This window comes from Tachyglossus aculeatus, chromosome 1, assembly GCF_015852505.1.
Source record: "Tachyglossus aculeatus isolate mTacAcu1 chromosome 1, mTacAcu1.pri, whole genome shotgun sequence".
NCBI classification, from domain to species: Eukaryota; Metazoa; Chordata; class Mammalia; order Monotremata; family Tachyglossidae; genus Tachyglossus; species Tachyglossus aculeatus.
The window spans coordinates 145,252,779-145,260,576 of record NC_052066.1 but is presented as its reverse complement, the minus strand read 5'-3'; positions in this window follow the sequence as shown (position 1 = coordinate 145,260,576).

Sequence of the window (7,798 nt, the reverse complement as noted above, 5' to 3'; positions counted from 1 at the left end):
AGGGTTCAAAGAGCTGATGGACTACAACACTTCCATTTGGGGTCTTACCAAACCCGAGTCTTTTAGACTGTGAGCCCACTGTTGGGTAGGGACTGTCTCTATATGTTGCCAATTTATACTTCCCAAGCACTTAGTACAGTGCTCTGCACACAGTAAGCGCTCAATAAATACGATTGATTGATTGATTGATTGATTGAGTGGAAACTCAAGTTTTGTCAAGAGCCCTGAAATCAGGGAGGCTGGAAGTCTTGTTTTGTTTTTTAAGGTATTTGTTAAGCACTCACTATGTGTCAAAACCTAATCTGAGCACTGGAGTAATAATAATAAAAATAATCATAGTTATGGTATTTGGTAAATGCTTTCTAAGTGCGAGGCACTGCACTAAGGACTGGGGGGGAAAAAAGGAAATTGGGTTGGACACAGTCCCCCGTCCTGCATGGGGCTCGCAGTCTAAGTAGGAGGGAAAACAGGTATTTAATCCCCATTTTGTAGTCGAGGAAACTGAGGCACAGAGAAGTTCTCCATCCCCCCCATCTTACCTCCTTCCCTTCCCCACAGCACCTGTATATATGTATATATGTCTGTACGTATTTATTACTCTATTTATTTATTTATTTTACTTGTACCTATCTATTCTATTTATTTTATTTTGTTAGTATGTTTGGCTTTGTTCTCTGTCTCCCCCTTTTAGACTGTGAGCCCACTGTTGGGTAGGGACTGTCTCTATATGTTGCCATCTTGTACTCCCCAAGCGCTTAGTCCAGTGCTCCGCACACAGTAAGCGCTCAATAAATATGATTGATTGATTGATTAAGCGACTTGCCCCCCACACAGCAAGCAACTGGCAGGGTCTGGATTAGAATCCAGGCCCTCCGACTCTCAAGCCCGTGCTCTTTCCACTAGGCCACACCGCTCCTCACTGGGCCACGCTGCTTCTCAGGGGTAAAATCAGTTCAGGCGAAATCTACCACGCGGAGACCAGACATCCCGCTGGTTTTATTTTGACACCATAATCTTCTTGGGTTAGTTATCCTGGCAAGCATGAAAATGAAATGACTTTATCGGCCACAAAGTTGTTTCCTGCCCTAACAGAATCCCTGCCCAATGCTGCTTTGCTTTGTTTCATTTCCATTTCATTTCAGACTATTATTATTATTATTATTATTATTATTATTATTGTTGTTGTTGTTGTTGTTATTATTATTATTATTTTCCTGCAGTGACTCAGCACCAGGAAGGGTTTCTGTTTCCTCCTGCTCCGCTTCGGTGCGACATCGATCCTGTAGATGGTTGTCAGGTTTTTTGCGGGGTTTGTTTCACAACAAAAATGGTCAGCAGTGGATCCCTCCCTCAGTAGGAACCAGCTGGCAGACTGAGTCATTTTAATCAATCAATCAGTCGTATTTATTGAGCGGTTACTGTGTGCAGAGCACTGTACTAAACGCTTGGGAAGTACAAGTTGGCAACAGATAGAGACAGTCCCTACCCAACAGTGGGCTCACCTAACCCTCCCACCCTTCTTACCTAGGATAGAGTACAGAGAACTGTACCATTTCTAGAAAGCAGTAGATTCATTCATTCAATCATATTTATTGAGCATATATTATCAGTCAATCGTATTTATTGAGCGCTTACTGTGTGCAGAGCACTGTACTAAGCGCTTGGGAAGTACAAGTTGGCAACATATAGAGATGGTCCCTACCTAACAGTGGGCTCACAGTCTAGAAGGGGGAGACAGAGAACAAAACAAAACATATTAACAAAATAAAATAAATAGAATAGCTATCAATCAATCAATCAATCTATCGTATTTATTGAGCGCTTACTGTGTGCAGAGCACTGTACTAAGTGCTTGGGAAGTACAAGTTGGCAACATATAGAGACAGTCCCTACCTAACAGTGGGCTCACAGTCTAGAAGGGGGAGACAGAGAACAAAACCGAACATATTAACAAAATAAAATAAATAGAATAGATATCAATCAATCAATCAATCAATCGTATTTATTGAGCGCTTACTGTGTGCAGAGCACTGTACTAAGCGCTTGGGAAGTACAAGTTGGCAACATATAGAGACAGTCCCTACCCAACAGTGGGCTCACAGTCTAGAAGGGGGAGACAGAGAACAAAACCAAACATATTAACAAAATAAAATAAATAGAATAGATATTTACAAGTAAAATAAATAAATAAATAGAGTAATAAATATAATAATAATAATAATAATAATAATAGTATTTGTTAAGCGCTTACTATGTGCAAAGCACTGTTCAGGTTACAAGGTGATCAGGTTGTCCCACGCGGGGGCTCACAGTTTTAATCCCCATTTTACAGATGAGGTAACTGAGGCCCAGAGAAGTTAAGTGACTTGCCCAAAGTCACACAGCTGACAGTTGGCGGAGCCAGGATTTGAACCCATTACCTCTGACTCCAAAGCCCGTGCCCTTTCCACTGAGCCACGCTGCATATGTACAAACAGTGCTTGGGGAAGTACAATACAACAAAAATAGTGACAGTCCCTGTCCACAACACACTCACAGCCCAGAGTGGGGAAAACACACAGCAATACAAATAAATACAATTACAGATAAATACCTAAGTGCCGTGGGGCTGGGAGGTGGCGGAAGAGCAAAGGAAACAAGCCGGGGCAACGCAGAAGGGAGCGAGAGATGAAGAAAAGTGGGGCTTAGTCTGGGAAGGCCTCTTGGAGGAGATGGGCCTTCAATAAGGCGCTGAAGAAGGGGAGAGTCATTGTCTGACAGATTTGAGGAGGGAGGGTGTTCCAAGACAGAGGCAGGATGTGGGCCAGAGGTTTGCAGCAAGACAGGAGAGAAGGAGGCACAATCAATCAATCAATCAATCAATCGGTGAGAAGGTTAGCGGCGCCGGAGGAGCGGAGGGTGCGGGCTGGGCTGTAGAAGGAGAGAAGCGAGGTGAGGTAGGAGGGGGGCAAGGTGATGGAGAGCCAGTGGTGGGGTGTTTTTATTTGATGCAGAGGTGGATGGGCAACCACTGGAGATTAAGGCACGATCCCTCTTCTCCCCACCTCCTTTCACCTCAGCCAGAAGGCTTCAATAGCCTCTTGGATGCTCCAAGCCGGCGATGGCAATTTTTGAATCAATTCATCAGTCTGATTTGATACAGAGGTGGATGGGCAACCACTGGACATTAAAGCACGATCCCTCTTCTCCCCACCTCCTTTCACCTCAGCCAGAAGGCTTCAATAGCCTCTTGGATGCTCCAAGCCAGTGATGGCAATTTTTGAATCAATTCATCAGCCTGATTTGATACAGAGGTGGATGGGCAACCACTGGACATTAAAGCACGATCCCTCTTCTCCCCACCTCCTTTCACCTCAGCCAGAAGGCTTCAATAGCCTCTTGGATGCTCCAAGCCAGTGATGGCAATTTTTGAATCAATTCATCAGTCTGATTTGATACAGAGGTGGATGGGCAACCACTGGACATTAAAGCACGATCCCTGTTCTCCCCACCTCCTTCCACCTCAGCCAGAGGGCTTCAGTAGCCTCTTGGATGCTCCAAGCCAGCGATGGCAATTTTTGAATCAATTCATCAGTTCATCAATTCATCATTCATTTTTTTTTTACTCTATTTATTTATTTAATTTATTTGTACATATCTATTCTATTTATTTTATTTTGTTAGTATGTTTGGTTTTGTTCTCTGTCTCCCCCTTTTAGACTGTGAGCCCACTGTTGGGTAGGGACTGTCTCTATATGTTGCCAATTTGTACTTCCCCAGCGCTTAGTACAGTGCTCTGCACATAGTAAGCGCTCAATAAATATGATTGATGATGATGATGATCAGTCTGAAACCAGATGTAAAGTGCCCAGAAAATAAAACCACCAGGCCCAGCCTCTCCTCTCTTTCGCTCCGCTTTTCCGACAACGCTGCACTCTGTCAGTACTGCTGCAAGGAGGGAATCCAGACCTGGGACTGACACTATCATACCATTCACAGCAGCGTCCTGGGAAAGTGAGGATCTCATTAACCTTAGGAAAATATACAGAATAATGTCATCTTCATCACCAGTATTTATTGCGCGCTTATTCTAGGCTGAGCAATAATAATAATAATAATAATGGCATTTATTAAGCGCTTACTATGTGCAAAGCACTGTTCTAAGCGCTGGGGAGGTTACAAGGTGATCAGGTTGTCCCACGGGTGGGCTCACCGTCTTAACCCCCACTTTACAGATGAGGTAACTGAGGCCCAGAGAAGTCCAGTGGCTTGCCCAAAGTCACACAGCTGACAATTGGCGGAGCCGGGATTTGAACCCATGACCTCTGACTCCAAAGCCCGGGCTCTTTCCACTGAGCCACGCTGCTGCCCAATAGGTGCCTACATTGGGCAGACCACTGTCCTTTAGAGAAAACAGAGAAGCATCCTCACTTGGTGGAAAGAACACAGGCCTGGGCGTCAGCGGACCCGGATTCTAATCCCAGCTTGGTCACTTGTCTGCTGTGTGACCTTGGGCAAGTCACTTCACTCCTCTGTAAAATGGAGATTAAATCCTCCTCCCTCTGTCATATACTGTGAGCCCTGGACGTGGGGCAGGGACTGTGTCCAACCTGATTATCTTTTATCTACCCCACGCTGCTTTAGAGAAGCAGCATGGCTCAGTGGAAAAAGCACGGGCTTTGGAGTCAGAGGTCGTGGGTTCAAATCCCGGCTCTGCCAACTGTCAGCTGTGTGACTTTGGGCAAGTCACTTAGCTTCTCTGGGCCTCAGTTACCTCATCTGGAAAATGGGGATGAAGACTGTGAGCCCCCCATGGGGCAACCTGATCACCTTGTAACCTCCCCAGTGCTTAGAACAGTGCTTTGCACATAGTAGGCACTTAATAAATGCTATCATCATCATCATCATCATCATCAATCGTATTTATTGAGCGCTTACTGTGTGCAGAGCACTGTACTAAGCGCTTGGGAAGTACAAATTGGCAACATATAGAGACAGTCCCTACCCAACAGTGGGCTCACAGTCTAAAAGGGGGAGACAGAGAACAAAACCAAACATACTAACAAAATAAAATAAATAGAATAGATATGTACAAGTAAAATAAATAAATAAATAAATAGAGTAATAAATATGTACAAACATATATACATATATACAGGTGCTGTGGGGAAGGGAAGGAGGTAAGATGGGGGGATGGAGAGGGGGACGAAGGGGAGAGGAAGGAAGGGGCTCAGTCTGGGAAGGCCTCCTGGAGGCCTATTATTATTAATAATAATAATCATTATTATTATTATTATTATTACCCCAGCACTTAGTACTGTGCTTGTACATGTAGTAAGTGCTTAACAAATACCATAAAAAAAGAATGACATTTTTTTCCTGCCTCCAGGATATCTCTACATCAGTATCCTGCCCACACCTCAATCTCCATATGTCTGAAACCGAACTCTTCATCTTCCCTCCCAAATCCTCTCCTCCACCCAATTTTCCCCTCACAGGTAACAGCAGGATCATCCGAAACCCATTACATTACCCTCAACTCCTCCCTCTGCCTCAACTCCCATATTCAGGCAGTCACCATTCCAGTTGGTTTTACCACCACCAAACCCCAGGCACCTGCCTCTTCCTCTCCATCCAAACAACCACTGTGCCTGTCCAACCGCTCGTATCCCAGGATGACCTCCATCCACATCGTCCTTCTTACCCATCTTCCTCCTTCCCCTCTCTCCCTTCTCTAGCCTTTGCTTCCTTCTGCTGCCCGGCTCATTTTTCGAAAACATCACTCCGCGCACGTCTCCCCATTCCTCTCCGCATCAAGCAGAGACTCCTAACTTTTGGCTTCAGGGAACTCGACCAGCATTCTTCCTCCTACCTATTCACTCTCTTCTCCCGGTGGACTCCAGCTTGCACTCTTTGTTCCTCTCAAACCTCTGACCTCTCGCTCAGGCCCCTTCTCTTACCCGGACCTCCCTCCCACTTCAAATCCCACAGACAACACCTCTCCCCACCTTCAAAGCCCTTTTGAAATCCCTTTTCCTCCAGGAGGTTTGTCCTGATAGATCTCTAATCTCCCCAGGTTACATCCCCACAACTGCCTCTTCAGCATTTCTCTACCACTTAACCACTCACCTACTCACACCCTCCCACCTCATTAATATCCGCAGCTTACGAACCCTACTATTTAATTACCAACTCTTAATACTAATACCTTGTTTTGATGCAAGGCGTTTATTTTACCAAAGTACTTTCACATCAATGATCTCACTTTATCCTCACACTGTCCCTGTGAGGTAGGGAGAGGCAGGTGTTGTAATCTTCATTGTGCAGATGAGGCAACCGAAGCCCAGACAGGATAAATGACTTGGCCAAGGTCACCCAGCAACCCGGAGGAAGAGCCGGTGCTAGAACCCAGTTCTCCTGACTTTTAGACCCGTGCTCTTTCCACTAGGCCGTGCGGTTCCCTCATCCTCCCATCTCTAAATTATTTTAGTGCCTGTCTCCCCAGCTAGATTGTCAGGTCCTTGAGCACAGGGTTCGTTCCTTCAATCGTATTTATTGAGCGCTTACGGTGTGCAGAGCACTGTACTAAGCGCTTGGGAAGTACAAGTTGGCAACATACAGAGATGGTCCCTACCCAACAACGGGCTCACTCGTACTCTCCCAAGCACTTAGTACAGTGCTCTGCACAGGTACTAGAGCAGTCTGAGCACGCTTACTATGTGCCAGGCACTATTCTAAGTTCTGGGGTCAGTACAATCAATCAATCAATCAATCAACCAATCAATCGTATTTATTGAGCGCTTACTGTGTGCAGAGCACTGTACTAAGCGCTTGGGAAGTACAAGTTGGCAACATATAGAGACAGTCCCTACCCAACAGTGGGCCCACAGTCTAAAAGTACACTACACAGTACAAGGTAATCGGGTTGGACACAGTCCATATCTCACATAGGGTTCACAGTCTTAATCCCCATTTTGTAGATGAGAGACAACCGAGGCCCAGAGAAGTGAAGTGACTTGTCCAAGGTCACACAGCGGAGAAGGGGCAGAACTGGGATTAGAACTCCTCAGGTCCTTCTGATTCATGAGAGACTTCTCTCAGGATGGCCTGGTGACGTTTCAGGCCCGCAGCAGCAGCAGGAGGTAGCCACCCTCCATCCTACCAAGGGATTTGGGGTCGACTTGGGGTCGACCTGTATATATGTATATATGTCTGTACATATTTATTACTCTATTTATTTATTTATTTTACGTGTACATATCTATTCTACTTATTTTATTTTGTTAGTATGTTTGGTTTTGTTCTCTGTCTCCCCCTTTTAGACTGTGAGCCCACTGTGGGGTAGGGACTGTCTCTATATGTTGCCAACTTGTTCTTCCCAAGCGCTTAGTACAGTGCTCTGCACATAGTAAGCGCTCAATAAATACGATTGATGATGATGATGACTTGTTGCCGACTTGTCCTTCCCAAGCGCTTAGTCCAGTGCTCTGCACACAGTAAGCGCTCAATAAATACGATCGATTGATTGATTGATTGATTGGGGGCCGGTCAGACAAGAAATCCAGGCAACAACACCGGACCCAGACGGGTCTCGCCTTTCCAAGTGACCTGAGCATTGGGTGGCAGAGCCTGAAGTTTTAAAGGGTGTTTCCCACCTTTTATAGGGACTTATTTCCTGCTGGTTCTCACTGTTTCCAAACCAGTTGGCCAAGTTCTCCTCCTCGGGCACTTGATTGTTCCAGGACCATGTTATGTTGCCAACTTGTACTTCCCAAGCGCTTAGTACAGTGCTCTGCACACAGTAAGCGCTCAATAAATG